Source organism: Triticum urartu, chromosome 6A (genome assembly GCF_056163025.1).
Source record: "Triticum urartu cultivar PI428250 chromosome 6A, HENAU_Tu73, whole genome shotgun sequence".
Classification (NCBI taxonomy): Eukaryota; Viridiplantae; Streptophyta; class Magnoliopsida; order Poales; family Poaceae; genus Triticum; species Triticum urartu.
Window position 1 is genome coordinate 35,687,896 of NC_141878.1, and position 12,805 is coordinate 35,700,700.

At 41.1% G+C, this 12,805-nt stretch overlaps 2 pseudogenes; one reads left to right on the forward strand and one right to left on the reverse strand.

Moving 5' to 3' along the window:
• Positions 1-691: 691 nt before the first annotated feature.
• LOC147963595 (uncharacterized) lies at positions 692-3,183 on the reverse strand (annotated as a pseudogene).
• Positions 3,184-5,763: 2,580 nt separating this feature from the next.
• On the forward strand, positions 5,764-6,885 carry LOC125516421 (alpha/beta-gliadin PW1215-like; annotated as a pseudogene).
• Positions 6,886-12,805: the final 5,920 nt, after the last annotated feature.

Sequence of the window (12,805 nt, forward strand, 5' to 3'; positions counted from 1 at the left end):
AATCTCCTAGGGGGGCGCCGGCCAAGGGAGGAGTCCATCCCCCCCAAGGCACCTAGGGGTGCCTTCCCCCTTTGGGACTCTTCCCTCCTTGAAACCCTAGGCGCATGGGCCTCTTGGGGCTGGTTCCCTTGGCCCATATAGGCCAAGGCGCACCCCCTACAGCCCATGTGGCCCCCCGGGGCAGATGGCCCCACCCGATGGACCCCCGGGACCCTTCCGGTGGTCCCGGTACAATACCGGTGACCCCGAAACTTGTCCCGATGGCCGAAATAGCACTTCCTATATATAATTCTTTACCTCCGGACCATTCCGGAACTCCTCGTGACGTCCGGGATCTCATCCAGGACTCCGAACAACACTCGGGTTACTGCATATACATATCCCTACAACCCTAGCGTCACCGAACCTTAAGTGTGTAGACCCTACGGGCAGGGGCGGGCCCAGGAATTCAAGACTGTGTATTCAAATTTTGAATTTTTTTTGAAAGTCTATGGCCTTCCTTTCAGGCGTATAATCAATTACAGAAGCATATTGTACTAGTTCTAAACTATATAAAAGATACCACATAATATATTATATTCACAAAAATTGATCATAACTTGGTATTGTTCACCATATGGAAGTAAAAAGCATTGTTCAACATATAATCGTAAAATCTAAAATATATATAGGATCGATAAAAACTTACAAATCACAGGATAACTTTGCGATCCTTGATGCTTTGAAAATGTGTGATAATGTCCTCATCCTTAACTTGCAAGAAGAAATCCCTTTCAATGAATGTGACCAAGCAACCATTCAAGTATTTTTGCCCCATCTTGCTTCTTAGCTTGTTTTTTTATATAGTTCATTGATGAAAATATCCTCTCAACACCGGCTGTTGCAACAGGAAGGACTAGCACCAATTTGAGAAGTTTGTAAACAATATCATACCGAAGAGCCCTCCCTGTTCTAACAAGCATCATAGACAACTCTGCTAGACTTCTCAAGTTTGTGAAGTTTTCATCATTCTCACATCAGTAATATAGAGATTCAATTGAAAAGGAAGTTGGTGCATTTCTTCAAAGTCAAAATCATGAGGATAGAACCCAGCAAGCTTAACCAGGTCATCAATATTAAAAGAAGAAAATGACTTGGCTGGACTGAATGATGCCGTGCATCTAAGTAGCTCCGTGTTTACCTCATCAAACCTGTTATTAAGCTCTTGAAGTTGCCTATCAATGACACCCAAAAACATATCGGCATGGAACCGGTGGTAATTCATGGCATTTTTATAGAACGCTCTTGCTCTTTGTATAGGCTTGTACTTCCCATCCATGTCAACACATCTGACATTGTGCTTCACACAAAAAGAAGTGACATTCTCAAGGAATTCTTTCCATCCATCATCTTCTCTTAGAACTTGCAGTTGTACCTTTGTGAACTCGAGAAGATCAACTGCATTCACAATATCTTGATCCCTCTTTTGCAAAGCGTTACTTAAGTCATTTGTGTACCCAAATATTTCATTCATCAAGTGCAACATGAAAACAAACTCAAATGATTTAAATACTTCCAACATAGTTTGAGCTCCTAAAGCCTCTGCCGAATTACTTTCTTTCCCAAGCCTAAAGAGAACTTTCCTGATTGAAGGATACAAAGACATAACATGCATTACCGTTTTGTAGTGAGATCCCCATCGTGTGTCACCGGGCCTTGCTAGGCCCATCTCTTGATTCAAACCTTGGCCAGCTTCAATTTCACCTAGTTTCAATGCTTCAATCATATACTCAGCCTGAGCTACGCGAAGCATGCGGATCTTTTTACATGACATCCCAAGAACATTCAACAGATATGCAAGGTGCCCAAAGAACCATTTGCAATCAATATTCTCCTTAGCAACAGCTACAAGGGTTAGTTGAAGCTGATGGGCGAAGCAATGAACGTAATAAGCAGAAGGAGAATCTTCCATGATTAGTTTCTTCAAACCATTAACATGACCCTTCATGTTACTCGCACCGTCATACCCTTGCCCACGTACCTTGGATATCGGCAGTTGATACTTCATAAGCAAGGTCTGAATTGCTTCTTTAAGAGTCAATGATGTAGTATCCTCAACTTGAGCAAGACCAAGAAACCTTTCAACCGGCTCCCCTATTTTATTGACAAATCGCAAGCAAAGAGCTAACTGTTCTTGTTGGTATGCATCACTAGATTCATCAGCAAGAATTGCGAAACACTCATCACCAAGTTCCTCTATGACAAATTTTGTTGTTTCATGAGCACAAGAACTAATAAGCTGTTTTTGAATCTTGTGATCTATCATCTGACAATTCTGTGGAGCATTTCCTAAAACAACCTTATTAACTTCTTCAAAGTTGCCTGCCAGCCATTGCAAAAGTTCTCGGAAATTTCCTTTATTTTTAGAATCCTTTCCCTCATCATGACCACGAAAAGCCAACCCCTGATGCAAAATAAATTTTATGCACTCAAGTGACCATTTTAATCGAGCTAGATACTCAGCCTTGTACTGTGTGGTCTGTGAGGAAATGGCCTCACGGATTGATGCTTTAGGTTTGATGAACAAATTATATTTCTCTTCGGCTTCACAATGAGAACTATTCACCTCACCAGCATGCTTACGAAATCTCGCTTTCATATTCCAATTTCTGAACCCTCCATTAACAAAACTATCTCCACCAGCAAATTTAGTACTATCTTTGAACAAATAGCAAAAAAGCAATATGCAGCATCTTTATCCACACTATACTCAAGCCACTTATACTCATCAAACCAAGCCGGTTGGAAGCGACGCTTACCTCCGCAGTCATGTTGCGGAAAATCTTTCTTCCGCATCTTTGGTTTACATCGTCCCAATGCAATGTAGGCCCTTCTAACTGAATCTCGTTCATTAACATCATAGCTTGAGATAGGAGTCCTCAACCCAGGATCAGGCACGATGTTATAAATGTCATCATCACTATCATCATCTTCTGTTATTGGGGCCTCTGTGTGAGGAGCTCTCTCAGGTTCAGGTGGTATTGTGTGTGTCTCACTACCACTTTGCCCTTCAAAAATTACCAATTGCATCTGACTTTCATTGGAAGATGGGGTAGCACTCGTTGGTTCAGGTTGTTTTCTTTTTGCAGCAACTCTTTTCATGAAAGCTCTCAAATTAGTAGTGCCAGTATTCTTACTCTTCATGTTTTACACCTGAAAAGTAAAGTTGCTCAAGTTTTAGAGTACTAATCATTATACATAACGCTCACTGGAACAAATTTAGAATTTATAAACGTTCTCTCATTACAAACTCGAATGGAAAATTGTAAATTCTCATGTCTAAACAATTCTTAATTGACTGCAAACTAGTCTCTAATTTCACTATATTAAAACAAGAAAGACAAGTGATTAGTGGTCAAACTAACTTACTTAGTCTTGCACTCCTGTACTGCAGCCTGCTGCCTGGACAATATGAGAGCAAAAGCGCTGCCTAGCTGCCTGAATTCAGTTCGACACTGATAAATAAATTCAGTTAGAACACGGGCATGAGAGGAGAGAGCCCAATTTCTGGGTCAAGTGATTAGTACATCTAATTAGTGATTATACCTTCGATAGTTGAATTCGAGTTGTGGCTTTGAAATTAGATTGATTCCTGCAATCCTGCTACCCGCCACCTACAACAGAGATTAGAAAGTTCAGAACCAAAAGGGGCAAGGGATTAGGGATTCAGGGATGTATTCGTCGGGCGCGTCCACGCTGCAGCCGCCGCCGCGCGTACCTGCAACCGATCGCCGATCAAGCGACGGCAGCTCTGGACCCTGGCCGCCGTGCGGTGCCGATCAGGAGGCGGTTCGTTGCTTGGCCGCTTGGGTCGCGTGCGGCGAGTGGAGAACTCGAGAACAGGGGCGGCGCTGCCGGTTCGTGTGCCTGGCTCTGATCAATGGAATTTTTTCTGTGCGATGATGGATGTGTGCGAGTGACTTGGGCCAATGGGCCATGCCTGGTCGTGGTGATGAGGAGAAATAGACAATGGGCTGCCTCACTTTTTGGGCTGAAAAGCTTAACTCGACACTCTGGATGTGTTGGTATCGTTTTTCCTTATACAACATAGTATATAGACTATATATACCTAGTTTTTTCACAAAAATAATGGGTATTCAACTGAATACCCTTGAATTGAGGTGGGCCCGCCCCTGCCTACGGGTTCGGGAGACATGTAGACATGACCGAGATCGCTCTCCGGTCAATAACCAACAGCGGGATCTGGATACCCATGTTGGCTCCCACATGCTCCTCGGTGATCTCATCGGATGAACCACGATGTCGAGGATTCAATCAATCCCGTATACAATTCCCTTTGTCAATCGGTATGTTACTTGCCCGAGATTCGATCGTCGGTGTCCCAATACCTCGTTCAATCTCGTTACCGGCAAGTCACTTTACTCGTACCGTAATGCATGATCCCGTGACCAGAGACTTGGTCACTTTGAGCTCATTATGATGATGCATTACCGAGTGGGCCCAGTGATACCTCTCCGTCATACGGAGTGACAAATCCCAGTCTTGATCCGTGTCAACCCAACAGACACTTTTGGAGATACCCGTAGTATACCTTTATAGTCACCCAGTTACGTTGTGACGTTTGGTACACCCAAAGCACTCCTACGGTATCCGGGAGTTACACGATCTCATGGTCTAAGGAAAAGATACTTGACATTGGAAAAACTCTAGCAAACGAACTATACGATCTTGTGCTATGTTTAGGATTGGGTCTTGTCCATCACATCATTCTCCTAATGATGTGATCTCGTTATCAATGACATCCAATGTCCATAGTCAGGAAACCATGACTATCTGTTGATCAACGAGCTAGTCAACTAGAGGCTTACTAGGGACATGTTGGTGTCTATTATTCACGCATGTATTACAATTTCCGGATAACACAATTATAGCATGAATAAAGACAATTATCATGAACAAGGAAGTATAATAATAATGCTTTTATTATTGCCTCTAGGGCATATTTCCAACATCTAGGTCGTCAATTTAATTATAGAAAATAAATTGTTTGACATAAATTATATCATTAGAAAATAGAAATATATATTTTGTAATGTATGCCTCTTATTAAGTTGATCAAATTAACAATCTAGGTACACATGCAAGACTTCTAAACTAAGATGGAGGGAGTACAACATATACAACACTTACGACAAGTAAAAGCAATTTGATGAGTCATGGTCTATCAAAGCAAGCTACATTACTAATCTAATCTATCTTAACATGTCACACATGATTACAATCTTTTTTGTGTGCAAGTCAAGCCTATCTAGTCTACATGTAACAACTTGTAGAACATTACAAAATTGATGTTTGCTAATAACTTTTAGAACACTACAACACTTGACATGTAAAAAGAATTTGATGAGTCATGACCTACTAAAGCAAGTTACATTACTAGTCTCATCTATCTTAATAGGCCACACAAGATTAAAAACTAAGTTCTGTGCAAGCAATGCTTATCTATTTTACACATAACAACTTGCATAACATTACAAACTTAGTTTTAGAAAATTAGGCAACCTAGATTAGTGTTTAGCTGTAAAGTGAATAAGATGAGTCATGTGTGTTATCACACCTTTTTGTGGTGGAATGATAGTGCCACCAAACACAACATACCAAAATATGATTTTGGGAAGCATCCAAGCACTTTCCAGACAAGCAAATGCCAATTGTGAAAGAGATAATGCCATAGCAGCTATAAATAGGCCTGTTGCATGATGATCATCCTTCCTCATTCATCATTCTCATAAGTAGAGTGCATCATTCAAGCCAAGCAAGCACTGGTCAATACAAATCCATCATGAAGACATTTCTCATCCTTTCCCTCCTTGCTATCGTGGCGACCACCGCCACAACTGCAGTTAGAGTTCCAGTGCCACAATTGCAGCCGCAAAATCCATCTCTGCAACAACCACAAGAGTAAGTTCCATTGGTGCAACAACAACAATTTCCAGGGCAGCAACAAACATTTCCACCACAACAGCCATATCCGCAGTCGCAACCATTTCCAGCACAACAACCATATCCGCAGCCGCAACCATTTCCACAACCGCAACCTTTTCCGCCACAACTACCATATCCGCAGCCGCAACCATTTCCCCCACAACAACCATATCCACAACCGCAAACACATCATCTGCAACCACAACAAACAATTTCGCAGCAACAAGCACAACAACAACAACAACAACTACAACAACAAATCCTTCAACAAATTCTGCAACAACAACTGATTCCATGCAGGGATGTCATCGTCTTGCAACAACACAACATAGCGCATGAAAGCTCACAAGTATTGCAGCAAAGTAGTTACCAAGTGTTGCAACAATTATGTTGTCAGCAGCTGTGGCAGATCCCCGAGCAGTCGCGGTGCCAAGCCATCCACAATGTCGTTCATGCTATTATTCTGCATCAACAACAACAACAACAAGTACAACAACAACCGTCGAGCCAGGTCTCCTACCAGCAGCCTCAGCAACAATATCCATCAGGCCAGGGCTCCTTCCAGCCATCTCAGCAAAATCCACAGGCCCAGGGCTTTGTCCAACCTCAACATCTGCCCCAGCTCGAGGAAATAAGGAACCTAGCGCTGCAGACGCTACCAGCAATGTGCAATGTCTACATCCCTCCATATTGCTCGACCACCATTGCGCCATTTGGCATCTTCGGTACTAACTGAGAAGAGAAGAACTCTAGTACTAGATATATGAAACACCGTGTTCTTAGTCCATGGTTTGGTCGTTGTACCGTTCAAAATATAAGGTGACATGCACTATCATGTAAGAACCCGAACTATACTAGTTCAAACATGGGAATAAAAGACAAACACATGTCTTGTCTGCATATGATTGTTTGTTTGAGTTCCATTCCTGTGCCCATTCACAAGTTCACCCCTAATTATATATATTACACATTAAGTAGATATTTATGTTGCATTAATCTGAAGATAACAAAATGAGTCTGAAACATGAATTAAATTGAAGTATTTTCTTGGACTTTCAAATTGTGTATTATTAAAGTAGTAAGGACTATCCACATCCTTGGCTTGCCCTTGATCAATTATTCCCAGAGAAGCTTTCAGTTCATAAATCAATTCATTGATTTTTGTGAATGGTACATCTCCTCATCACGAGTATCATTACGGCTACTCCAAATCGCCCACATAATCGAAGCATTAATAGCGCCCTTCTTGCATCCGGAAATATGGATCGAAGATATCACTTGACCATGTTTCCAGGTGCAGCCTTGGGATTTTTATGTCAAAATATTCTCAAGCAGAATCCAAGAATAAACTTGCATGCTCATGTGTGATGAGGGCAGATGAAGTAACATTTCCTCCCCATGGCCACACATAGGGCACACACATAACCCCATCACATGCCTTTTTAGTTATGCATATGAAAGGTAGGATGCTTTTAATTACTCGCCACCAAAATACTCTTAACTTGGCTTGTACCCTAAGATTTCGTTGCCTTTTCAATTGTTCTTCCCCATTAGACAAACTAGACAGTCCATCTACCACACCGTACCTTGTGTCCATCATTTCTCTGTACAACAATTGAACAGAACAAATGTCATTTCTTTACGATACCGACGACCAAATGTCCTTTGCTGGATTGTTTGGTCGTGGAATATTAAGGATGGCCACCTCATCTGATGGGGTAAACAACTAATGAATGAAAGGATTGTTCTAGTCGCCCGTGTTTTTCATCGATAAGATCATCTACAAGTTGGACCGGAGTTTCTCACATGCATCATAGTGGTTTCATTAGCGGCGTGCCCTGCACCCATTTATCACGTCGTATCTATGTAGTATGTGCATTCCCAATTTGTCACAACATACCCTCCTTCAAACCTTCTTGCCCTTTCAGATTAGCACGCCAAGTTAGCTATGCACTATGCGGGAACCTGCATTTGAAAAAAAAGAATCTCATTTCATGGTATCTTCCATGAAGGACCCTCGTACATGAGCTATGTAGGTAGAAATAGCCATGTATGTTTAGCAAACTTTGTATAAGTGAATAGATCAAGGTCGTGGAACCCCAAGCCTCCAATTACACACGACCTCTCTACCAATAAGATATCCAAAGACATCAAGGATACAGACAGCCAAAAAAGAAAATAAAAATAAAAAAATACCCTGCCATGGTGATCAATCACAAGCATCAGCAGCACTCTAACCACCACCAAAGACAACGCCCAGATTACAAAAAAATTCTCCAAAAACAATGCCCCCAAGAAGGAAACAATACACAAGCGTTGTCGTTTCCCGATCGAAGATCGTGGGTTTTCACCCTGGAAAATTTTTGAGTTCACCCAAAAACAATGCCTTCAACAAGGCCATTGCCAAGTACAACAAATATGGTCGAGACCTTGGGTTTTCACCCTAGGAATTGAGACTCGATGCTCGAGGAGTACCACCAAAAATGCAGTCCACTAGTGTTGCTGCCCCCACTTGGCGAGGCCGCTGTTGCAAGTCACCAAACACCTGGCATATAGTTGTCATCGCATCCAATACACCCTTCGGCCGAAGCTTCAAGACCTTGATCTGTCTCCAATGTATCTATAATTTTTGATTGTTCCATGCTATTATATTATCTGTTTTGGATGTTTTATATGCATTATTATGCTATTTTCTATGATTTTTAGGACTAACCTATTAAACTAGAGCCCAGTGTCAGTTCCTGTTTTTTCCTTGTTTTAGAGTTTTGTAGAAAAGGAGTACCAAACGGAGTCCAAACGGAATTAAACTTTTGCAATGATTTTTCTTAGACCAGAAGACATCTAGAGGACTTGGAGTGCATGTTAGGAAAGCCACGAGGCGGCCACAATGACAGAGGCGCGCCCCCACCCTTGTGGGCCCCTCGTGACTCTACCGACCTATTTCTTTCGCCTATATATTCTCAAATATTCCAAAACATACTACGAGAGCCACAAAAACACTTTTCCACCGCCGCAACCTTTTGTACTCGTGAGATCCCATCTAGGGGCCTTTCCCGCCATCCTGTCGAAGGGGGATTCGATCACTGAGGGCTTCTACATCAACACCATTGCCTCTCCGATGAAGCGTGAGTAGTTTACCACAGACCTATGGGTCCATAGCTAGTATCTAGATTGCTTCTTCTCTCTCTTTGATTCTCAATACCATGTTCTCCTCGATGTTCTTGGAGATCTATTCGATGTAATACTCTTTTTGCGGTGTGTTTGTCGAGATCCGATGAATTGTGGATTTATGATCAGGTTATCTATGAATATTATTTGAATCTCCTATGAATTCTTATATGCATGATTTGATATCTTTGCAAGTCTCTTCGAACTATCGATTAGGTTTGGCCAACTAGATTGGTTTTTCTTGCAATGGGAGAAGTGCTTAACTTTGGGTTCAATCTTGCGGTGCTCAATCCCATTGACAGAAGGGGATGATACGTCTCCAACGTATCTATAATTTTTGATTGTTCCATGCTATTATATTATCAACCTTGGATGTTTTATATGCATTTATATGCTATTTTATATGATTTTTGGGACTAACCTATTAACCTAGAGCCCAGTGCCAGTGCCAGTTTCTATTTTTTCCTTGCTTTAGGGTTTCGAAAAAAAGGAATATCAAACGGAGTCCAAACGGAATGAAACCTTCGGAAAAGTTATTTTTTGGAAAGAAAGCAATACGGGAGACTTGGAGTGCACGTCCGGGGATCAACGAGGAAGCCACGAGGCAGGGAGGCGCGCCCACCCCCCTGGGCGCGCCCTCCACCCTCGTGGGCCCCTCGTGGCTCCCCAAATGTATTTCTTCCGCCTATATATATCCATATACCCTAAAACGATCGGGGAGCACAATAGATCGGGAGTTCCGCCGCCAGAAGCCTCCGTAGCCACCGAAAGCCAATCTAGACCCGTTCCGGCACCCTGCTAGAGGGGGAATCCCTCTCCGGTGGCCATCTTCATCATCCCGGTGCTCTCCATGACGAGGAGGGAGTATTTCTCCCTCGGGGCTGAGGGTATGCACCAGTAGCTATGTGTTTGATCTCTCTCTCTCTCTCTCTCTCTCTCGTGTTCTTGAGGTGATACGATCTTGATGTATCGCGAGCTTTGCTATTATAGTTGGATCTTATGTTTCTTCTCCCCCTCTACTCTCTTGTAATGGATTGAGTTTCCCCTTCGAAGTTATCTTATTGGATTGAGTCTTTAAAGATTTGAGAACACTTGATGTATGTCTTGCCACGCGTATCTGTGGTGACAATGGGATATCACGTTATTCACTTGATGTATGTTTTGGTGATCAACATGCGGGTTCCGCCCATGAACCTATGCATAGGGGTTGGCACACGTTTTCGTCGTGATTCTCCGGTAGAAACTTCGGGGCACTCTTTGAGGTTCTATGTGTTGGTTGAATAGATGAATCTGAGATTGTGTGATGCATATCGTATAATCATACCCACGGATACTTGAGGTGACAATGGAGTATCTAGGTGACATTAGGGTTTTGGTTGATTTGTGTCTTAAGGTGTTACTCTAGTACGAACTCTAGGGCTGTTTGTGACACTTATAGGAATATCCCAACGGATTGATTGGAAAGAATAACTTTGAGGTGGTTTCGTACCCTACCATAATCTCTTCGTTCGTTCTCCGCTATTAGTGACTTTGGAGTGACTCTTTGTTGCATTTTGAGGGATAGTTATGTGATCCAATTATGTTATTATTGTTGAGAGAACTTGCACTAGTGAAAGTATGAACCCTAGGCCTTGTTTCAACGCATTGCAATACCGTTTACGCTCACTTTTATCATTAGTTACCTTGCTGTTTTTATATTTTCAGATTACAAAAACCTTTATCTACCATCCATATACCACTTGTATCACCATCTCTTCGCCGAACTAGTGCACCTATACAATTTACCATTGTATTGGGTGTGTTGGGGACACAAGAGACTCTTTGTTATTGGGTTGCAGGGTTGCTTGAGAGAGACCATCTTCATCCTACACCTCCTACAGATTGATAAACCTTAGGTCATCCACTTGAGGGAAATTTGCTACTGTCCTACAAACCTCTCCACTTGGAGGCTCAACAACGTCTACAAGAATAAGGTTGTGTAGTAGACATCAAGCTCTTTTCTGGCGCCGTTGCCGGGTAGGTGAGTGCTTGAAGGTATATCTTTAGATCTCGCAATCGAATCTTTTTGTTTCTTGTTTTAGCACTAGTTTAGTTTATAAAAGAAAACTACAAAAAAATGGAATTGAGTTTACCTCACATGCTTCATCTTTTTAATATCTTTCGTGAGTATGACGGAAAGTAAAATTGTGCCAAAGTGTTAGAAGAAGAATGCATTAAAATGTTTGGCATTAAATATTTGAATGATGAGCATGATTGCAATGTTGTTAGTATGAATTCCTTGAATATCCATAGTACTAATGATGATTGCACTAGTTATGATGAAAATCTCTCCTGTAAACATGTCAATTTTTGTGGAGTGCATTGGGTTTGCAAGTACACACCAATTAGGGAAGATAGATTTTGCAAGAGGCATAAGTACTTAGAAACTAAATTGTTGCAAGAAAGGCTAGATGAATGTGCTGAAAATTTGAATTTTCTTGGTCATACTTGTGAGCTTTGCAATGAACATGGTCATTTAACCATCTGATGCAAATTGTTTCATGATCTAATCGTTTCCAAAAATTGTGATGACTTGATTTCCCTTGCACATCATAACGAACTTAGTTTGCTTATGGGTTATGAAGAAATGAAACGTATAACTAACTATCTTCCAGTATTTGCCCTTGATAAACTTCTTGGCTTTGATCTAGAGGAAATTTATATGTATTGTGCGGTGAATTGCATTGAAAACCCCTATATTGCCAATTACATAAAGAAAAGAAAACAAATAGAGGATGAATAGAATACTAATGAAAGGGAAGAGACCTCCCAATATCCTCCTATTATTTCTTATGATGAATCAGGTAACGAGGAGGAGCCTCCTATTCAACCAATCTCATTAATAAGGAGCTCCAAAAAGAGGATTGAACCCACACACGATGTAGTGAAGAAGAAGAAAAGAAAGAGGAAGAGAGGTAAAAAGATATATCTCCCAAATAATGCTGCTCCTATTACTATTGTGCCTCATGAAAATATAATTGTGGAAGATAATGATACTTCTTATGATCTTGAAAATCCTTTTGGCACTTGCTTGGAAGAATATGATAATTGCTATACTATTGGTGCTTTCCATACTATTAATGATGAGAGTGATTATGCTTATGATATGAAAAGGCCCAAGCTTGGGGATGCTATGTTTGATGAAGATGATGTTTTTGAGAATATATTTGCTACAATTAATGTTTGTCCCAAGCTTGGGGATGCTACGTTTAATGAAGATGATATTTTTAGTCTCCCAAGTTTTGATATGCAAATTTATAATGATGATAGCATGCCTCCTACTTATGATGATTATTGTGATGATACTTATGCTATAAAAAGTAGTGATTATATTTATAAAACTTGTCATGATTATGGTTACCCCTTTTCTGAACATTACTCTTTTAATGTGGAAACAATTTATAGTATCCGAGTTTCTTATGATACTCCCACTATTCCAAATGAGAAGAATTTTGCTTGTGTAGAGAGTAATAAAATTTCTATGCTTGTAGATCATGAAAAGAATGCTTTAGGTGCTGGTTATATTTTTGAATTCATTCATGATGCTGCTGAAAATTATTATGAGGGAGGAACATATGCTTGTAGGAATTGCAATAATATCAAGTTTCCTCTC